Below are 22,707 nucleotides of genomic sequence, written 5' to 3'. Positions count from 1 at the left end.
AATCCTTTAGTGCAAGCGGGAATCATGACAGTTCATTTTCCCCATCTCAGAATTAGCAGAAGTAGATAGGCTTATCATGAGAAACCGAATGTGATGAACATGTTAGAAATGCAAGGCTCCAAGTTATTAATTTTTAATTTAATAAAAGTTATTAAGTGTACCAAATATAAACTTTGAGAAAAATGAAAAAAAGACACTATAAAAAAAAGTCAATGTGGAGCCCGGGATTGCCACCGGGTGAGACACAGGTTTGACAGCTGCAGCAGAGGGTCCTCTATGCTTCACACCAACCGTCCTGTCTGACCCATTTTTATACGATTTTCCTTGCCTGAGCCAGAGTCCCCTTTCTTCCTTTTCAAAGTGCATGTATTCATGTGGAGTTCTTTTCTCTGTGGCAAGTTGAACAATACGTGTCCGGAGAGTGATGAACAACCTGTGTTTGCAGTCCCGGAATTCGGATTTGCGATGTACCTCCCTGATGGCTCTGACTATCTCGGTCTCGGATATTTATAGTGTATTTATCGTCCAGGTGTTTCTCGGACAACCTTGGTGCATGATCCCTCTCTGGGCTGGCCACTTTCGTTCGCTTGTAAATAAAGTCCTCCCTCTCTCGTCCAGGTGGCTTTGACATGGTGTTGCAATCGCTGTTGCTGGCTTGTGCGATTTAAAAACTTCCTATAAGAGTATAATTTAACAGCACATAACTATAAAAGAGACGACAATTTTATTTGCACGAATTATCCTATAGACATATAACAGTCCTAATGATTCCTTGAGGCCTTGCAGTGTCACAATGTTCTCCATGGTTCCACAGGCCCCACAGTGTCATGTGACTCCTCTGTTCCATGAGTCCTGCAATGTCACAATGGACCTTTGGACCAATGGACCATGGGGCTTTGCAGTGTCACAACGCTCTCCTTTGGCTCCACAGGGTCACAATGGAGCACTGATTACAGGCAGCCTCTCTGTGTTACCCTGGAGCTTTGTTTCCGTGGGGTCTCGCAGTGTCCCAATGGAGCCTTGGCTGGATGGGGCCTCACAGTGTCACAATGATGCCTACATTCCACTGAGGCACACGGCGTCACTAGGGTCCCCTTGCTTCCATGAGGCCCAGCAGTGTCACAGTGGTGTCCATGAATCCATGAGGACTCACAGTATCCCAATGGTCTCTTGATCTCACATGGTCCCACAGTGTCCCAATGGTCCCTTGGTCTCACAAGGCCCCACAGTGTCCCAATGGTCACTTCTTCTCACATGGCCCCACAGTGTAACAATGGTCCCTTGGTTCCATGGTTCCTGGTCTGGTGCATTCCCCTTTCCCCTTCTCAGGCCACCCTGCCAGCTGAGAAATGCTCACTGGGCCAGGGCCTTGGCCAGCAGCCCCTGGGCTCAGCTCCTCTGGAGCTCATCACAGACACTGTCTGCTCCAGGCTCAACCCTTCATCCCCTGGGGAGATGCCAAAGCCTCCACAGGGAACATTTCCCTTTGCTCAGGGGAATTTCTCACAGGTGCCTTGTAGTGACTCTTTGTGTCTGTGTGCACACAGGAGTGCCTGTGCTCAGGGAAATGTGGCAGAAATGCTGCTCTCTGAGGGCTTTGATTGCCTTGGATAGCTGAGCCAGTCAGGCCTGGAAGTAAGGTTAAGTCATGTCACCCTGATTCTTAAGATTTTCTAAAGCCTTCTGAGTTTCCATTCTGTTGGAGAACCTTCCCACACAATTTCTGTCAACAACATATTGTTTACAATCTTTCATGGGGCTGGACAAACTTGATGTACTAGTGCTTTGTCCAATGTCTTTGGACAGGTGGTCCATTCACTCTCCAATCCAATGTCACCTTTGGGAAAGTATAAAAGTTGGAGTCAGAGAATAAACTTTTCTCTTTACCTTGAAAATAGCAGGTGGCTCGCGTCGTGCTTTCACGTGTCTTATAGCGACAAAGTCACAAGCTGTAAGCAAAGTTAAATGCTGCTAAGAGTTGTTCTTTTGCTAATTTGTGAAGCTTAATAGAAGTTATAAGCAAAGTTGAATATTGTTAAGTGTTATTCCACAGCTCTGTTTAGCTTTTAGGCTGTATTCCTTTTATCCTTGCCCTCACTGTCCTTTCGTCATACACACACACACACCCACACACACACCCACACCCACACACACACACACACAAACACACAGAGACACACAGACACCGGGACAGTTCTTGACTCCTTTTTGGTTTGATTGCTTGGATTTTGTTTGGTTTTGTTGTTGCTTTGTTTCCTTGGTGTGCCTGAAGTGTCCAGTCAGGAGCAGAGTGACTCTTGCCAAGGAACTCTGTGGTGCTGTCACTTAATATTAAAGCTGTTTTATGCTACTCCCCTGCTGGGGATTTTTAAAGTGCTCTCAAGCCCTCCTTCATAAGAGGGTGAAGGAGCCCTGGCCAAGCTCTGGCCCTGGGGGCACAGGGATGCTGCTAGGGGGTCCCTGTCTCCCTGTTCCAACTGTGACGGCCCTGAGTCCCTGTCCCCGTGTCAGGCTCTGGGCTTGATCTCCTCGAACATCCTCAGCAGGGGGCTGCAGCGCCAGGGGCAGGGGGACCCAGAGGGACACGGGATGCCACCGGGCACGAGCAGCTTTGGACTTCTCTGGGAGGAACTGTGAGTGGGAGCTGGCTTGAAGTGACCTCCCCAGTAAGGTCACAGAGCCCCTGAGATGTCACACTGCCTCCTGGGATGTCACAGCCCACCCTGAGATCTCACAAATCCCCCTTGTGATGTCACAGAGCCAGTGCTGCTCTAGCACTCTGGGATGTCATACAGTTGCGCTGTGATGGCACAGAAGACTCTGGCATCACAAAGTCAGCCCGTGTCACAATCCTTTAGTGCAAGCGGGAATCATGACAGTTCATTTTCCCCATCTCAGAATTAGCAGAAGTAGATAGGCTTATCATGAGAAACCGAATGTGATGAACATGTTAGAAATGCAAGGCTCCAAGTTATTAATTTTTAATTTAATAAAAGTTATTAAGTGTACCAAATATAAACTTTGAGAAAAATGAAAAAAAGACACTATAAAAAAAAGTCAATGTGGAGCCCGGGATTGCCACCGGGTGAGACACAGGTTTGACAGCTGCAGCAGAGGGTCCTCTATGCTTCACACCAACCGTCCTGTCTGACCCATTTTTATACGATTTTCCTTGCCTGAGCCAGAGTCCCCTTTCTTCCTTTTCAAAGTGCATGTATTCATGTGGAGTTCTTTTCTCTGTGGCAAGTTGAACAATACGTGTCCGGAGAGTGATGAACAACCTGTGTTTGCAGTCCCGGAATTCGGATTTGAGATGTACCTCCCTGATGGCTCTGACTATCTCGGTCTCGGATATTTATAGTGTATTTATCGTCCAGGTGTTTCTCGGACAACCTTGGTGCATGATCCCTCTCTGGGCTGGCCACTTTCGTTCGCTTGTAAATAAAGTCCTCCCTCTCTCGTCCAGGTGGCTTTGACATGGTGTTGCAATCGCTGTTGCTGGCTTGTGCGATTTAAAAACTTCCTATAAGAGTATAATTTAACAGCACATAACTATAAAAGAGACGACAATTTTATTTGCACGAATTATCCTATAGACATATAACAGTCCTAATGATTCCTTGAGGCCTTGCAGTGTCACAATGTTCTCCATGGTTCCACAGGCCCCACAGTGTCATGTGACTCCTCTGTTCCATGAGTCCTGCAATGTCACAATGGACCTTTGGACCAATGGACCATGGGGCTTTGCAGTGTCACAACGCTCTCCTTTGGCTCCACAGGGTCACAATGGAGCACTGATTACAGGCAGCCTCTCTGTGTTACCCTGGAGCTTTGTTTCCGTGGGGTCTCGCAGTGTCCCAATGGAGCCTTGGCTGGATGGGGCCTCACAGTGTCACAATGATGCCTACATTCCACTGAGGCACACGGCGTCACTAGGGTCCCCTTGCTTCCATGAGGCCCAGCAATGTCACAGTGGTGTCCATGAATCCATGAGGACTCACAGTATCCCAATGGTCTCTTGATCTCACATGGTCCCACAGTGTCCCAATGGTCCCTTGGTCTCACAAGGCCCCACAGTGTCCCAATGGTCACTTCTTCTCACATGGCCCCACAGTGTAACAATGGTCCCTTGGTTCCATGGTTCCTGGTCTGGTGCATTCCCCTTTCCCCTTCTCAGGCCACCCTGCCAGCTGAGAAATGCTCACTGGGCCAGGGCCTTGGCCAGCAGCCCCTGGGCTCAGCTCCTCTGGAGCTCATCACAGACACTGTCTGCTCCAGGCTCAACCCTTCATCCCCTGGGGAGATGCCAAAGCCTCCACAGGGAACATTTCCCTTTGCTCAGGGGAATTTCTCACAGGTGCCTTGTAGTGACTCTTTGTGTCTGTGTGCACACAGGAGTGCCTGTGCTCAGGGAAATGTGGCAGAAATGCTGCTCTCTGAGGGCTTTGATTGCCTTGGATAGCTGAGCCAGTCAGGCCTGGAAGTAAGGTTAAGTCATGTCACCCTGATTCTTAAGATTTTCTAAAGCCTTCTGAGTTTCCATTCTGTTGGAGAACCTTCCCACACAATTTCTGTCAACAACATATTGTTTACAATCTTTCATGGGGCTGGACAAACTTGATGTACTAGTGCTTTGTCCAATGTCTTTGGACAGGTGGTCCATTCACTCTCCAATCCAATGTCACCTTTGGGAAAGTATAAAAGTTGGAGTCAGAGAATAAACTTTTCTCTTTACCTTGAAAATAGCAGGTGGCTCGCATCGTGCTTTCACGTGTCTTATAGCGACAAAGTCACAAGCTGTAAGCAAAGTTAAATGCTGCTAAGAGTTGTTCTTTTGCTAATTTGTGAAGCTTAATAGAAGTTATAAGCAAAGTTGAATATTGTTAAGTGTTATTCCACAGCTCTGTTTAGCTTTTAGGCTGTATTCCTTTTATCCTTGCCCTCACTGTCCTTTCGTCACACACACACACACACACACACACACACACCCACACACACACCCACACACACACACACACAAACACACAGAGACACACAGACACCGGGACAGTTCTTGACTCCTTTTTGGTTTGATTGCTTGGATTTTGTTTGGTTTTGTTGTTGCTTTGTTTCCTTGGTGTGCCTGAAGTGTCCAGTCAGGAGCAGAGTGACTCTTGCCAAGGAACTCTGTGGTGCTGTCACTTAATATTAAAGCTGTTTTATGCTACTCCCCTGCTGGGGATTTTTAAAGTGCTCTCAAGCCCTCCTTCATAAGAGGGTGAAGGAGCCCTGGCCAAGCTCTGGCCCTGGGGGCACAGGGATGCTGCTAGGGGGTCCCTGTCTCCCTGTTCCAACTGTGACGGCCCTGAGTCCCTGTCCCCGTGTCAGGCTCTGGGCTTGATCTCCTCGAACATCCTCAGCAGGGGGCTGCAGCGCCAGGGGCAGGGGGACCCAGAGGGACACGGGATGCCACCGGGCACGAGCAGCTTTGGACTTCTCTGGGAGGAACTGTGAGTGGGAGCTGGCTTGAAGTGACCTCCCCAGTAAGGTCACAGAGCCCCTGAGATGTCACACTGCCTCCTGGGATGTCACAGCCCACCCTGAGATCTCACAAATCCCCCTTGTGATGTCACAGAGCCAGTGCTGCTCTAGCACTCTGGGATGTCATACAGTTGCGCTGTGATGGCACAGAAGACTCTGGCATCACAAAGTCAGCCCGTGTCAGAATCCTTTAGTGCAAGCGGGTATCATGACAGTTCATTTTCCCCATCTCAGAATTAGCAGAAGTAGATAGGCTTATCATGAGAAACCGAATGTGATGAACATGTTAGAAATGCAAGGCTCCAAGTTATTAATTTTTAATTTAATAAAAGTTATTAAGTGTACCAAATATAAACTTTGAGAAAAATGAAAAAAAGACACTATAAAAAAAAGTCAATGTGGAGCCCGGGATTGCCACCGGGTGAGACACAGGTTGGACAGCTGCAGCAGAGGGTCCTCTATGCTTCACACCGACCGTCCTGTCTGACCCATTTTTATACGATTTTCCTTGCCTGAGCCAGAGTCCCCTTTCTTCCTTTTCAAAGTGCATGTATTCATGTGGAGTTCTTTTCTCTGTGGCAAGTTGAACAATACGTGTCCGGAGAGTGATGAACAACCTGTGTTTGCAGTCCCGGAATTCGCATTTGAGATGTACCTCCCTGATGGCTCTGACTATCTCGGTCTCGGATATTTATCGTGTATTTATCGTCCGGGTGTTTCTCGGACAACCTTGATGCATGATCCCTCTCTGGGCTGGCCACTTTCGTTCGCTTGTAAATAAAGTCCTCCCTCTCTCGTCCAGGTGGCTTTGACATGGTGTTGCAATCGCTGTTGCTGGCTTGTGCGATTTAAAAACTTCCTATAAGAGTATAATTTAACAGCACATAACTATAAAAGAGACGACAATTTTATTTGCACGAATTATCCTATAGACATATAACAGTCCTAATGATTCCTTGAGGCCTTGCAGTGTCACAATGTTCTCCATGGTTCCACAGGCCCCACAGTGTCATGTGACTCCTCTGTTCCATGAGTCCTGCAATGTCACAATGGACCTTTGGACCAATGGACCATGGGGCTTTGCAGTGTCACAACGCTCTCCTTTGGCTCCACAGGGTCACAATGGAGCACTGATTACAGGCAGCCTCTCTGTGTTACCCTGGAGCTTTGTTTCCGTGGGGTCTCGCAGTGTCCCAATGGAGCCTTGGCTGGATGGGGCCTCACAGTGTCACAATGATGCCTACATTCCACTGAGGCACACGGCGTCACTAGGGTCCCCTTGCTTCCATGAGGCCCAGCAATGTCACAGTGGTGTCCATGAATCCATGAGGACTCACAGTATCCCAATGGTCTCTTGATCTCACATGGTCCCACAGTGTCCCAATGGTCCCTTGGTCTCACAAGGCCCCACAGTGTCCCAATGGTCACTTCTTCTCACATGGCCCCACAGTGTAACAATGGTCCCTTGGTTCCATGGTTCCTGGTCTGGTGCATTCCCCTTTCCCCTTCTCAGGCCACCCTGCCAGCTGAGAAATGCTCACTGGGCCAGGGCCTTGGCCAGCAGCCCCTGGGCTCAGCTCCTCTGGAGCTCATCACAGACACTGTCTGCTCCAGGCTCAACCCTTCATCCCCTGGGGAGATGCCAAAGCCTCCACAGGGAACATTTCCCTTTGCTCAGGGGAATTTCTCACAGGTGCCTTGTAGTGACTCTTTGTGTCTGTGTGCACACAGGAGTGCCTGTGCTCAGGGAAATGTGGCAGAAATGCTGCTCTCTGAGGGCTTTGATTGCCTTGGATAGCTGAGCCAGTCAGGCCTGGAAGTAAGGTTAAGTCATGTCACCCTGATTCTTAAGATTTTCTAAAGCCTTCTGAGTTTCCATTCTGTTGGAGAACCTTCCCACACAATTTCTGTCAACAACATATTGTTTACAATCTTTTATGGGGCTGGACAAACTTGATGTACTAGTGCTTTGTCCAATGTCTTTGGACAGGTGGTCCATTCACTCTCCAATCCAATGTCACCTTTGGGAAAGTATAAAAGTTGGAGTCAGAGAATAAACTTTTCTCTTTACCTTGAAAATAGCAGGTGGCTCGCGTTGTGCTTTCACGTGTCTTATAGCGACAAAGTCACAAGCTGTAAGCAAAGTTAAATGCTGCTAAGAGTTGTTCTTTTGCTAATTTGTGAAGCTTAATAGAAGTTATAAGCGAAGTTGAATATTGTTAAGTGTTATTCCACAGCTCTGTTTAGCTTTTAGGCTGTATTCCTTTTATCCTTGCCCTCACTGTCCTTTCGTCACACACACACACACACCCACACACACACCCACACACACACACACACACAAACACACAGAGACACACAGACACCGGGACAGTTCTTGACTCCTTTTCGGTTTGATTGCCTGGATTTTGTTTGGTTTTCTTGTTGCTTTGTTTCCTTGGTGTGCCTGAAGTGTCCAGTCAGGAGCAGAGTGACTCTTGCCAAGGAACTCTGTGGTGCTGTCACTTAATATTAAAGCTGTTTTATGCTACTCCCCTGCTGGGGATTTTTAAAGTGCTCTCAAGCCCTCCTTCATAAGAGGGTGAAGGAGCCCTGGCCAAGCTCTGGCCCTGGGGGCACAGGGATGCTGCTAGGGGGTCCCTGTCTCCCTGTTCCAACTGTGACGGCCCTGAGTCCCTGTCCCCGTGTCAGGCTCTGGGCTTGATCTCCTCGAACATCCTCAGCAGGGGGCTGCAGCGCCAGGGGCAGGGGGACCCAGAGGGACACGGGATGCCACCGGGCACGAGCAGCTTTGGACTTCTCTGGGAGGAACTGTGAGTGGGAGCTGGCTTGAAGTGACCTCCCCAGTAAGGTCACAGAGCCCCTGAGATGTCACACTGCCTCCTGGGATGTCACAGCCCACCCTGAGATCTCACAAATCCCCCTTGTGATGTCACAGAGCCAGTGCTGCTCTAGCACTCTGGGATGTCATACAGTTGCGCTGTGATGGCACAGAAGACTCTGGCATCACAAAGTCAGCCCGTGTCACAATCCTTTAGTGCAAGCGGGAATCATGACAGTTCATTTTCCCCATCTCAGAATTAGCAGAAGTAGATAGGCTTATCATGAGAAACCGAATGTGATGAACATGTTAGAAATGCAAGGCTCCAAGTTATTAATTTTTAATTTAATAAAAGTTATTAAGTGTACCAAATATAAACTTTGAGAAAAATGAAAAAAAGACACTATAAAAAAAAGTCAATGTGGAGCCCGGGATTGCCACCGGGTGAGACACAGGTTTGACAGCTGCAGCAGAGGGTCCTCTATGCTTCACACCGACCGTCCTGTCTGACCCATTTTTATACGATTTTCCTTGCCTGAGCCAGAGTCCCCTTTCTTCCTTTTCAAAGTGCATGTATTCATGTGGAGTTCTTTTCTCTGTGGCAAGTTGAACAATACGTGTCCGGAGAGTGATGAACACCTGTGTTTGCAGTCCCGGAATTCGGATTTGAGATGTACCTCCCTGATGGCTCTGACTATCTCGGTCTCGGATATTTATCGTGTATTTATCGTCCGGGTGTTTCTCGGACAACCTTGATGCATGATCCCTCTCTGGGCTGGCCACTTTCGTTCGCTTGTAAATAAAGTCCTCCCTCTCTCGTCCAGGTGGCTTTGACATGGTGTTGCAATCGCTGTTGCTGGCTTGTGCGATTTAAAAACTTCCTATAAGAGTATAATTTAACAGCACATAACTATAAAAGAGACGACAATTTTATTTGCACAAATTATCCTATAGACATATAACAGTCCTAATGATTCCTTGAGGCCTTGCAGTGTCACAATGTTCTCCATGGTTCCACAGGCCCCACAGTGTCATGTGACTCCTCTGTTCCATGAGTCCTGCAATGTCACAATGGACCTTTGGACCAATGGACCATGGGGCTTTGCAGTGTCACAACGCTCTCCTTTGGCTCCACAGGGTCACAATGGAGCACTGATTACAGGCAGCCTCTCTGTGTTACCCTGGAGCTTTGTTTCCGTGGGGTCTCGCAGTGTCCCAATGGAGCCTTGGCTGGATGGGGCCTCACAGTGTCACAATGATGCCTACATTCCACTGAGGCACACGGCGTCACTAGGGTCCCCTTGCTTCCATGAGGCCCAGCAATGTCACAGTGGTGTCCATGAATCCATGAGGACTCACAGTATCCCAATGGTCTCTTGATCTCACATGGTCCCACAGTGTCCCAATGGTCCCTTGGTCTCACAAGGCCCCACAGTGTCCCAATGGTCACTTCTTCTCACATGGCCCCACAGTGTAACAATGGTCCCTTGGTTCCATGGTTCCTGGTCTGGTGCATTCCCCTTTCCCCTTCTCAGGCCACCCTGCCAGCTGAGAAATGCTCACTGGGCCTGGGCCTTGGCCAGCAGCCCCTGGGCACAGCTCCTCTGGAGCTCATCAAAGACACTGTCTGCTCCAGGCTCAACCCTTCATCCCCTGGGGAGATGCCAAAGCCTCCACAGGGAGCATTTCCCTTTGCTCAGGGGAATTTCTCACAGGTGCCTTGTAGTGACTCTTTGTGTCTGTGTGCACACAGGAGTGCCTGTGCTCAGGGAAATGTGGCAGAAATGCTGCTCTCTGAGGGCTTTGATTGCCTTGGATAGCTGAGCCAGTCAGGCCTGGAAGTAAGGTTAAGTCATGTCACCCTGATTCTTAAGATTTTCTAAAGCCTTCTGAGTTTCCATTCTGTTGGAGAACCTTCCCACACAATTTCTGTCAACAACATATTGTTTACAATCTTTTGTGGGGCTGGACAAACTTGATGTACTAGTGCTTTGGCCGATGTCTTTGGACAGGTGGTCCATTCACTCTCCAATCCAATGTCACCTTTGGGAAAGTATAAAAGTTGGAGTCAGAGAATAAACTTTTCTCTTTACCTTGAAAATAGCAGGTGGCTCGCGTCGTGCTTTCACGTGTCTTATAGCGACAAAGTCACAAGCTGTAAGCAAAGTTAAATGCTGCTAAGAGTTGTTCTTTTGCTAATTTGTGAAGGTTAATAGAAGTTATAAGCGAAGTTGAATATTGTTAAGTGTTATTCCACAGCTCTGTTTAGCTTTTAGGCTGTATTCCTTTTATCCTTGCCCTCACTGTCCTTTCGTCACACACACACACACACACACACACACACCCACACACACACACACACACACAAACACACAGAGACACACAGACACCGGGACAGTTCTTGACTCCTTTTCGGTTTGATTGCCTGGATTTTGTTTGGTTTTGTTGTTGCTTTGTTTCCTTGGTGTGCCTGAAGTGTCCAGTCAGGAGCAGAGTGACTCTTGCCAAGGAACTCTGTGGTGCTGTCACTTAATATTAAAGCTGTTTTATGCTACTCCCCTGCTGGGGATTTTTAAAGTGCTCTCAAGCCCTCCTTCATAAGAGGGTGAAGGAGCCCTGGCCAAGCTCTGGCCCTGGGGGCACAGGGATGCTGCTAGGGGGTCCCTGTCTCCCTGTTCCAACTGTGACGGCCCTGAGTCCCTGTCCCCGTGTCAGGCTCTGGGCTTGATCTCCTCGAACATCCTCAGCAGGGGGCTGCAGCGCCAGGGGCAGGGGGACCCAGAGGGACACGGGATGCCACCGGGCACGAGCAGCTTTGGACTTCTCTGGGAGGAACTGTGAGTGGGAGCTGGCTTGAAGTGACCTCCCCAGTAAGGTCACAGAGCCCCTGAGATGTCACACTGCCTCCTGGGATGTCACAGCCCACCCTGAGATCTCACAAATCCCCCTTGTGATGTCACAGAGCCAGTGCTGCTCTAGCACTCTGGGATGTCATACAGTTGCGCTGTGATGGCACAGAAGACTCTGGCATCACAAAGTCAGCCCGTGTCACAATCCTTTAGTGCAAGCGGGAATCATGACAGTTCATTTTCCCCATCTCAGAATTAGCAGAAGTAGATAGGCTTATCATGAGAAACCGAATGTGATGAACATGTTAGAAATGCAAGGCTCCAAGTTATTAATTTTTAATTTAATAAAAGTTATTAAGTGTACCAAATATAAACTTTGAGAAAAATGAAAAAAAGACACTATAAAAAAAAGTCAATGTGGAGCCCGGGATTGCCACCGGGTGAGACACAGGTTTGACAGCTGCAGCAGAGGGTCCTCTATGCTTCACACCGACCGTCCTGTCTGACCCATTTTTATACGATTTTCCTTGCCTGAGCCAGAGTCCCCTTTCTTCCTTTTCAAAGTGCATGTATTCATGTGGAGTTCTTTTCTCTGTGGCAAGTTGAACAATACGTGTCCGGAGAGTGATGAACACCTGTGTTTGCAGTCCCGGAATTCGGATTTGAGATGTACCTCCCTGATGGCTCTGACTATCTCGGTCTCGGATATTTATCGTGTATTTATCGTCCGGGTGTTTCTCGGACAACCTTGATGCATGATCCCTCTCTGGGCTGGCCACTTTCGTTCGCTTGTAAATAAAGTCCTCCCTCTCTCGTCCAGGTGGCTTTGACATGGTGTTGCAATCGCTGTTGCTGGCTTGTGCGATTTAAAAACTTCCTATAAGAGTATAATTTAACAGCACATAACTATAAAAGAGACGACAATTTTATTTGCACAAATTATCCTATAGACATATAACAGTCCTAATGATTCCTTGAGGCCTTGCAGTGTCACAATGTTCTCCATGGTTCCACAGGCCCCACAGTGTCATGTGACTCCTCTGTTCCATGAGTCCTGCAATGTCACAATGGACCTTTGGACCAATGGACCATGGGGCTTTGCAGTGTCACAACGCTCTCCTTTGGCTCCACAGGGTCACAATGGAGCACTGATTACAGGCAGCCTCTCTGTGTTACCCTGGAGCTTTGTTTCCGTGGGGTCTCGCAGTGTCCCAATGGAGCCTTGGCTGGATGGGGCCTCACAGTGTCACAATGATGCCTACATTCCACTGAGGCACACGGCGTCACTAGGGTCCCCTTGCTTCCATGAGGCCCAGCAATGTCACAGTGGTGTCCATGAATCCATGAGGACTCACAGTATCCCAATGGTCTCTTGATCTCACATGGTCCCACAGTGTCCCAATGGTCCCTTGGTCTCACAAGGCCCCACAGTGTCCCAATGGTCACTTCTTCTCACATGGCCCCACAGTGTAACAATGGTCCCTTGGTTCCATGGTTCCTGGTCTGGTGCATTCCCCTTTCCCCTTCTCAGGCCACCCTGCCAGCTGAGAAATGCTCACTGGGCCTGGGCCTTGGCCAGCAGCCCCTGGGCACAGCTCCTCTGGAGCTCATCAAAGACACTGTCTGCTCCAGGCTCAACCCTTCATCCCCTGGGGAGATGCCAAAGCCTCCACAGGGAGCATTTCCCTTTGCTCAGGGGAATTTCTCACAGGTGCCTTGTAGTGACTCTTTGTGTCTGTGTGCACACAGGAGTGCCTGTGCTCAGGGAAATGTGGCAGAAATGCTGCTCTCTGAGGGCTTTGATTGCCTTGGATAGCTGAGCCAGTCAGGCCTGGAAGTAAGGTTAAGTCATGTCACCCTGATTCTTAAGATTTTCTAAAGCCTTCTGAGTTTCCATTCTGTTGGAGAACCTTCCCACACAATTTCTGTCAACAACATATTGTTTACAATCTTTTGTGGGGCTGGACAAACTTGATGTACTAGTGCTTTGGCCGATGTCTTTGGACAGGTGGTCCATTCACTCTCCAATCCAATGTCACCTTTGGGAAAGTATAAAAGTTGGAGTCAGAGAATAAACTTTTCTCTTTACCTTGAAAATAGCAGGTGGCTCGCGTCGTGCTTTCACGTGTCTTATAGCGACAAAGTCACAAGCTGTAAGCAAAGTTAAATGCTGCTAAGAGTTGTTCTTTTGCTAATTTGTGAAGGTTAATAGAAGTTATAAGCGAAGTTGAATATTGTTAAGTGTTATTCCACAGCTCTGTTTAGCTTTTAGGCTGTATTCCTTTTATCCTTGCCCTCACTGTCCTTTCGTCACACACACACACACACACACACACACACCCACACACACACACACACACACAAACACACAGAGACACACAGACACCGGGACAGTTCTTGACTCCTTTTCGGTTTGATTGCCTGGATTTTGTTTGGTTTTGTTGTTGCTTTGTTTCCTTGGTGTGCCTGAAGTGTCCAGTCAGGAGCAGAGTGACTCTTGCCAAGGAACTCTGTGGTGCTGTCACTTAATATTAAAGCTGTTTTATGCTACTCCCCTGCTGGGGATTTTTAAAGTGCTCTCAAGCCCTCCTTCATAAGAGGGTGAAGGAGCCCTGGCCAAGCTCTGGCCCTGGGGGCACAGGGATGCTGCTAGGGGGTCCCTGTCTCCCTGTTCCAACTGTGACGGCCCTGAGTCCCTGTCCCCGTGTCAGGCTCTGGGCTTGATCTCCTCGAACATCCTCAGCAGGGGGCTGCAGCGCCAGGGGCAGGGGGACCCAGAGGGACACGGGATGCCACCGGGCACGAGCAGCTTTGGACTTCTCTGGGAGGAACTGTGAGTGGGAGCTGGCTTGAAGTGACCTCCCCAGTAAGGTCACAGAGCCCCTGAGATGTCACACTGCCTCCTGGGATGTCACAGCCCACCCTGAGATCTCACAAATCCCCCTTGTGATGTCACAGAGCCAGTGCTGCTCTAGCACTCTGGGATGTCATACAGTTGCGCTGTGATGGCACAGAAGACTCTGGCATCACAAAGTCAGCCCGTGTCACAATCCTTTAGTGCAAGCGGGAATCATGACAGTTCATTTTCCCCATCTCAGAATTAGCAGAAGTAGATAGGCTTATCATGAGAAACCGAATGTGATGAACATGTTAGAAATGCAAGGCTCCAAGTTATTAATTTTTAATTTAATAAAAGTTATTAAGTGTACCAAATATAAACTTTGAGAAAAATGAAAAAAAGACACTATAAAAAAAAGTCAATGTGGAGCCCGGGATTGCCACCGGGTGAGACACAGGTTTGACAGCTGCAGCAGAGGGTCCTCTATGCTTCACACCAACCGTCCTGTCTGACCCATTTTTATACGATTTTCCTTGCCTGAGCCAGAGTCCCCTTTCTTCCTTTTCAAAGTGCATGTATTCATGTGGAGTTCTTTTCTCTGTGGCAAGTTGAACAATACGTGTCCGGAGAGTGATGAACAACCTGTGTTTGCAGTCCCGGAATTCGGATTTGAGATGTACCTCCCTGATGGCTCTGACTATCTCGGTCTCGGATATTTATCGTGTATTTATCGTCCGGGTGTTTCTCGGACAACCTTGATGCATGATCCCTCTCTGGGCTGGCCACTTTCGTTCGCTTGTAAATAAAGTCCTCCCTCTCTCGTCCAGGTGGCTTTGACATGGTGTTGCAATCGCTGTTGCTGGCTTGTGCGATTTAAAAACTTCCTATAAGAGTATAATTTAACAGCACATAACTATAAAAGAGACGACAATTTTATTTGCACGAATTATCCTATAGACATATAACAGTCCTAATGATTCCTTGAGGCCTTGCAGTGTCACAATGTTCTCCATGGTTCCACAGGCCCCACAGTGTCATGTGACTCCTCTGTTCCATGAGTCCTGCAATGTCACAATGGACCTTTGGACCAATGGACCATGGGGCTTTGCAGTGTCACAACGCTCTCCTTTGGCTCCACAGGGTCACAATGGAGCACTGATTACAGGCAGCCTCTCTGTGTTACCCTGGAGCTTTGTTTCCGTGGGGTCTCGCAGTGTCCCAATGGAGCCTTGGCTGGATGGGGCCTCACAGTGTCACAATGATGCCTACATTCCACTGAGGCACACGGCGTCACTAGGGTCCCCTTGCTTCCATGAGGCCCAGCAATGTCACAGTGGTGTCCATGAATCCATGAGGACTCACAGTATCCCAATGGTCTCTTGATCTCACATGGTCCCACAGTGTCCCAATGGTCCCTTGGTCTCACAAGGCCCCACAGTGTCCCAATGGTCACTTCTTCTCACATGGCCCCACAGTGTAACAATGGTCCCTTGGTTCCATGGTTCCTGGTCTGGTGCATTCCCCTTTCCCCTTCTCAGGCCACCCTGCCAGCTGAGAAATGCTCACTGGGCCAGGGCCTTGGCCAGCAGCCCCTGGGCTCAGCTCCTCTGGAGCTCATCACAGACACTGTCTGCTCCAGGCTCAACCCTTCATCCCCTGGGGAGATGCCAAAGCCTCCACAGGGAACATTTCCCTTTGCTCAGGGGAATTTCTCACAGGTGCCTTGTAGTGACTCTTTGTGTCTGTGTGCACACAGGAGTGCCTGTGCTCAGGGAAATGTGGCAGAAATGCTGCTCTCTGAGGGCTTTGATTGCCTTGGATAGCTGAGCCAGTCAGGCCTGGAAGTAAGGTTAAGTCATGTCACCCTGATTCTTAAGATTTTCTAAAGCCTTCTGAGTTTCCATTCTGTTGGAGAACCTTCCCACACAATTTCTGTCAACAACATATTGTTTACAATCTTTTATGGGGCTGGACAAACTTGATGTACTAGTGCTTTGTCCAATGTCTTTGGACAGGTGGTCCATTCACTCTCCAATCCAATGTCACCTTTGGGAAAGTATAAAAGTTGGAGTCAGAGAATAAACTTTTCTCTTTACCTTGAAAATAGCAGGTGGCTCGCGTTGTGCTTTCACGTGTCTTATAGCGACAAAGTCACAAGCTGTAAGCAAAGTTAAATGCTGCTAAGAGTTGTTCTTTTGCTAATTTGTGAAGCTTAATAGAAGTTATAAGCGAAGTTGAATATTGTTAAGTGTTATTCCACAGCTCTGTTTAGCTTTTAGGCTGTATTCCTTTTATCCTTGCCCTCACTGTCCTTTCGTCACACACACACACACACCCACACACACACCCACACACACACACACACACAAACACACAGAGACACACAGACACCGGGACAGTTCTTGACTCCTTTTCGGTTTGATTGCCTGGATTTTGTTTGGTTTTCTTGTTGCTTTGTTTCCTTGGTGTGCCTGAAGTGTCCAGTCAGGAGCAGAGTGACTCTTGCCAAGGAACTCTGTGGTGCTGTCACTTAATATTAAAGCTGTTTTATGCTACTCCCCTGCTGGGGATTTTTAAAGTGCTCTCAAGCCCTCCTTCATAAGAGGGTGAAGGAGCCCTGGCCAAGCTCTGGCCCTGGGGGCACAGGGATGCTGCTAGGGGGTCCCTGTCTCCCTGTTCCAACTGTGACGGCCCTGAGTCCCTGTCCCCGTGTCAGGCTCTGGGCTTGATCTCCTCGAACATCCTCAGCAGGGGGCTGCAGCGCCAGGGGCAGGGGGACCCAGAGGGACACGGGATGCCACCGGGCACGAGCAGCTTTGGACTTCTCTGGGAGGAACTGTGAGTGGGAGCTGGCTTGAAGTGACCTCCCCAGTAAGGTCACAGAGCCCCTGAGATGTCACACTGCCTCCTGGGATGTCACAGCCCACCCTGAGATCTCACAAATCCCCCTTGTGATGTCACAGAGCCAGTGCTGCTCTATCACTCTGGGATGTCATACAGTTGCGCTGTGATGGCACAGAAGACTCTGGCATCACAAAGTCAGCCCGTGTCACAATCCTTTAGTGCAAGCGGGAATCATGACAGTTCATTTTCCCCATCTCAGAATTAGCAGAAGTAGATAGGCTTATCATGAGAAACCGAATGTGATGAACATGTTAGAAATGCAAGGCTCCAAGTTATTAATTTTTAATTTAATAAAAGTTATTAAGTGTACCAAATATAAACTTTGAGAAAAATGAAAAAAAGACACTATAAAAAAAAGTCAATGTGGAGCCCGGGATTGCCACCGGGTGAGACACAGGTTTGACAGCTGCAGCAGAGGGTCCTCTATGCTTCACACCGACCGTCCTGTCTGACCCATTTTTATACGATTTTCCTTGCCTGAGCCAGAGTCCCCTTTCTTCCTTTTCAAAGTGCATGTATTCATGTGGAGTTCTTTTCTCTGTGGCAAGTTGAACAATACGTGTCCGGAGAGTGATGAACACCTGTGTTTGCAGTCCCGGAATTCGGATTTGAGATGTACCTCCCTGATGGCTCTGACTATCTCGGTCTCGGATATTTATCGTGTATTTATCGTCCGGGTGTTTCTCGGACAACCTTGATGCATGATCCCTCTCTGGGCTGGCCACTTTCGTTCGCTTGTAAATAAAGTCCTCCCTCTCTCGTCCAGGTGGCTTTGACATGGTGTTGCAATCGCTGTTGCTGGCTTGTGCGATTTAAAAACTTCCTATAAGAGTATAATTTAACAGCACATAACTATAAAAGAGACGACAATTTTATTTGCACAAATTATCCTATAGACATATAACAGTCCTAATGATTCCTTGAGGCCTTGCAGTGTCACAATGTTCTCCATGGTTCCACAGGCCCCACAGTGTCATGTGACTCCTCTGTTCCATGAGTCCTGCAATGTCACAATGGACCTTTGGACCAATGGACCATGGGGCTTTGCAGTGTCACAACGCTCTCCTTTGGCTCCACAGGGTCACAATGGAGCACTGATTACAGGCAGCCTCTCTGTGTTACCCTGGAGCTTTGTTTCCGTGGGGTCTCGCAGTGTCCCAATGGAGCCTTGGCTGGATGGGGCCTCACAGTGTCACAATGATGCCTACATTCCACTGAGGCACACGGCGTCACTAGGGTCCCCTTGCTTCCATGAGGCCCAGCAATGTCACAGTGGTGTCCATGAATCCATGAGGACTCACAGTATCCCAATGGTCTCTTGATCTCACATGGTCCCACAGTGTCCCAATGGTCCCTTGGTCTCACAAGGCCCCACAGTGTCCCAATGGTCACTTCTTCTCACATGGCCCCACAGTGTAACAATGGTCCCTTGGTTCCATGGTTCCTGGTCTGGTGCATTCCCCTTTCCCCTTCTCAGGCCACCCTGCCAGCTGAGAAATGCTCACTGGGCCTGGGCCTTGGCCAGCAGCCCCTGGGCACAGCTCCTCTGGAGCTCATCAAAGACACTGTCTGCTCCAGGCTCAACCCTTCATCCCCTGGGGAGATGCCAAAGCCTCCACAGGGAGCATTTCCCTTTGCTCAGGGGAATTTCTCACAGGTGCCTTGTAGTGACTCTTTGTGTCTGTGTGCACACAGGAGTGCCTGTGCTCAGGGAAATGTGGCAGAAATGCTGCTCTCTGAGGGCTTTGATTGCCTTGGATAGCTGAGCCAGTCAGGCCTGGAAGTAAGGTTAAGTCATGTCACCCTGATTCTTAAGATTTTCTAAAGCCTTCTGAGTTTCCATTCTGTTGGAGAACCTTCCCACACAATTTCTGTCAACAACATATTGTTTACAATCTTTTGTGGGGCTGGACAAACTTGATGTACTAGTGCTTTGGCCGATGTCTTTGGACAGGTGGTCCATTCACTCTCCAATCCAATGTCACCTTTGGGAAAGTATAAAAGTTGGAGTCAGAGAATAAACTTTTCTCTTTACCTTGAAAATAGCAGGTGGCTCGCGTCGTGCTTTCACGTGTCTTATAGCGACAAAGTCACAAGCTGTAAGCAAAGTTAAATGCTGCTAAGAGTTGTTCTTTTGCTAATTTGTGAAGGTTAATAGAAGTTATAAGCGAAGTTGAATATTGTTAAGTGTTATTCCACAGCTCTGTTTAGCTTTTAGGCTGTATTCCTTTTATCCTTGCCCTCACTGTCCTTTCGTCACACACACACACACACACACACACACACCCACACACACACACACACACACAAACACACAGAGACACACAGACACCGGGACAGTTCTTGACTCCTTTTCGGTTTGATTGCCTGGATTTTGTTTGGTTTTGTTGTTGCTTTGTTTCCTTGGTGTGCCTGAAGTGTCCAGTCAGGAGCAGAGTGACTCTTGCCAAGGAACTCTGTGGTGCTGTCACTTAATATTAAAGCTGTTTTATGCTACTCCCCTGCTGGGGATTTTTAAAGTGCTCTCAAGCCCTCCTTCATAAGAGGGTGAAGGAGCCCTGGCCAAGCTCTGGCCCTGGGGGCACAGGGATGCTGCTAGGGGGTCCCTGTCTCCCTGTTCCAACTGTGACGGCCCTGAGTCCCTGTCCCCGTGTCAGGCTCTGGGCTTGATCTCCTCGAACATCCTCAGCAGGGGGCTGCAGCGCCAGGGGCAGGGGGACCCAGAGGGACACGGGATGCCACCGGGCACGAGCAGCTTTGGACTTCTCTGGGAGGAACTGTGAGTGGGAGCTGGCTTGAAGTGACCTCCCCAGTAAGGTCACAGAGCCCCTGAGATGTCACACTGCCTCCTGGGATGTCACAGCCCACCCTGAGATCTCACAAATCCCCCTTGTGATGTCACAGAGCCAGTGCTGCTCTAGCACTCTGGGATGTCATACAGTTGCGCTGTGATGGCACAGAAGACTCTGGCATCACAAAGTCAGCCCGTGTCACAATCCTTTAGTGCAAGCGGGAATCATGACAGTTCATTTTCCCCATCTCAGAATTAGCAGAAGTAGATAGGCTTATCATGAGAAACCGAATGTGATGAACATGTTAGAAATGCAAGGCTCCAAGTTATTAATTTTTAATTTAATAAAAGTTATTAAGTGTACCAAATATAAACTTTGAGAAAAATGAAAAAAAGACACTATAAAAAAAAGTCAATGTGGAGCCCGGGATTGCCACCGGGTGAGACACAGGTTTGACAGCTGCAGCAGAGGGTCCTCTATGCTTCACACCAACCGTCCTGTCTGACCCATTTTTATACGATTTTCCTTGCCTGAGCCAGAGTCCCCTTTCTTCCTTTTCAAAGTGCATGTATTCATGTGGAGTTCTTTTCTCTGTGGCAAGTTGAACAATACGTGTCCGGAGAGTGATGAACAACCTGTGTTTGCAGTCCCGGAATTCGGATTTGAGATGTACCTCCCTGATGGCTCTGACTATCTCGGTCTCGGATATTTATCGTGTATTTATCGTCCGGGTGTTTCTCGGACAACCTTGATGCATGATCCCTCTCTGGGCTGGCCACTTTCGTTCGCTTGTAAATAAAGTCCTCCCTCTCTCGTCCAGGTGGCTTTGACATGGTGTTGCAATCGCTGTTGCTGGCTTGTGCGATTTAAAAACTTCCTATAAGAGTATAATTTAACAGCACATAACTATAAAAGAGACGACAATTTTATTTGCACGAATTATCCTATAGACATATAACAGTCCTAATGATTCCTTGAGGCCTTGCAGTGTCACAATGTTCTCCATGGTTCCACAGGCCCCACAGTGTCATGTGACTCCTCTGTTCCATGAGTCCTGCAATGTCACAATGGACCTTTGGACCAATGGACCATGGGGCTTTGCAGTGTCACAACGCTCTCCTTTGGCTCCACAGGGTCACAATGGAGCACTGATTACAGGCAGCCTCTCTGTGTTACCCTGGAGCTTTGTTTCCGTGGGGTCTCGCAGTGTCCCAATGGAGCCTTGGCTGGATGGGGCCTCACAGTGTCACAATGATGCCTACATTCCACTGAGGCACACGGCGTCACTAGGGTCCCCTTGCTTCCATGAGGCCCAGCAATGTCACAGTGGTGTCCATGAATCCATGAGGACTCACAGTATCCCAATGGTCTCTTGATCTCACATGGTCCCACAGTGTCCCAATGGTCCCTTGGTCTCACAAGGCCCCACAGTGTCCCAATGGTCACTTCTTCTCACATGGCCCCACAGTGTAACAATGGTCCCTTGGTTCCATGGTTCCTGGTCTGGTGCATTCCCCTTTCCCCTTCTCAGGCCACCCTGCCAGCTGAGAAATGCTCACTGGGCCAGGGCCTTGGCCAGCAGCCCCTGGGCTCAGCTCCTCTGGAGCTCATCACAGACACTGTCTGCTCCAGGCTCAACCCTTCATCCCCTGGGGAGATGCCAAAGCCTCCACAGGGAACATTTCCCTTTGCTCAGGGGAATTTCTCACAGGTGCCTTGTAGTGACTCTTTGTGTCTGTGTGCACACAGGAGTGCCTGTGCTCAGGGAAATGTGGCAGAAATGCTGCTCTCTGAGGGCTTTGATTGCCTTGGATAGCTGAGCCAGTCAGGCCTGGAAGTAAGGTTAAGTCATGTCACCCTGATTCTTAAGATTTTCTAAAGCCTTCTGAGTTTCCATTCTGTTGGAGAACCTTCCCACACAATTTCTGTCAACAACATATTGTTTACAATCTTTTATGGGGCTGGACAAACTTGATGTACTAGTGCTTTGTCCAATGTCTTTGGACAGGTGATCCATTCACTCTCCAATCCAATGTCACCTTTGGGAAAGTATAAAAGTTGGAGTCAGAGAATAAACTTTTCTCTTTACCTTGAAAATAGCAGGTGGCTCGCGTCGTGCTTTCACGTGTCTTATAGCGACAAAGTCACAAGCTGTAAGCAAAGTTAAATGCTGCTAAGAGTTGTTCTTTTGCTAATTTGTGAAGCTTAATAGAAGTTATAAGCGAAGTTGAATATTGTTAAGTGTTATTCCACAGCTCTGTTTAGCTTTTAGGCTGTATTCCTTTTATCCTTGCCCTCACTGTCCTTTCGTCACACACACACACACACACACACACACACCCACACACACACACACACACACAAACACACAGAGACACACAGACACCGGGACAGTTCTTGACTCCTTTTTGGTTTGATTGCCTGGATTTTGTTTGGTTTTGTTGTTGCTTTGTTTCCTTGGTGTGCCTGAAGTGTCCAGTCAGGAGCAGAGTGACTCTTGCCAAGGAACTCTGTGGTGCTGTCACTTAATATTAAAGCTGTTTTATGCTACTCCCCTGCTGGGGATTTTTAAAGTGCTCTCAAGCCCTCCTTCATAAGAGGGTGAAGGAGCCCTGGCCAAGCTCTGGCCCTGGGGGCACAGGGATGCTGCTAGGGGGTCCCTGTCTCCCTGTTCCAACTGTGACGGCCCTGAGTCCCTGTCCCCGTGTCAGGCTCTGGGCTTGATCTCCTCGAACATCCTCAGCAGGGGGCTGCAGCGCCAGGGGCAGGGGGACCCAGAGGGACACGGGATGCCACCGGGCACGAGCAGCTTTGGACTTCTCTGGGAGGAACTGTGAGTGGGAGCTGGCTTGAAGTGACCTCCCCAGTAAGGTCACAGAGCCCCTGAGATGTCACACTGCCTCCTGGGATGTCACAGCCCACCCTGAGATCTCACAAATCCCCCTTGTGATGTCACAGAGCCAGTGCTGCTCTAGCACTCTG

The sequence above is a fragment of the Lonchura striata genome, chromosome 37, assembly GCF_050655825.1.
Source record: "Lonchura striata isolate lonStrDom1 chromosome 37, ASM5065582v1, whole genome shotgun sequence".
Classification (NCBI taxonomy): domain Eukaryota; kingdom Metazoa; phylum Chordata; class Aves; order Passeriformes; family Estrildidae; genus Lonchura; species Lonchura striata.
This window is presented reverse-complemented; position numbering follows the sequence as displayed.